The sequence below is a fragment of the Sinocyclocheilus rhinocerous genome, unplaced genomic scaffold, assembly GCF_001515625.1.
Source record: "Sinocyclocheilus rhinocerous isolate Xijiao unplaced genomic scaffold, SAMN03320098_v1.1 scaffold1110, whole genome shotgun sequence".
In the NCBI taxonomy this organism is placed as follows: Eukaryota; Metazoa; Chordata; class Actinopteri; order Cypriniformes; family Cyprinidae; genus Sinocyclocheilus; species Sinocyclocheilus rhinocerous.
Window position 1 is genome coordinate 545,237 of NW_015653168.1, and position 310 is coordinate 545,546.

Genomic DNA, 310 nt, shown 5'->3' on the forward strand with positions numbered 1-310 from the left:
CTCCTCCCGTGTAGTTCTGGGCTGATCCCTCACCTTTCTCATGATCATCCTTACCCCTTGAGGCAAGATCTTGCATGGAGCTCCAGACCGAGGCTGATTGATGGTTGTTTTGTATTTCTTCCATTTCTGAATAATTGCACCAACAGTTGTCTCCTCCTCACCAAGCTTCTTGCTGATGGTCTTGTAGCCCATTCAAGCCTTGTGCAGATCTACAATCTTGTCTCTGACATCCTTTGACAGCTCTTTGGTCTTGCCCATGGTGGTGGGAGAGGTTGGAATGGAAGATACAGATTGTGTGGACAGGTGTCTT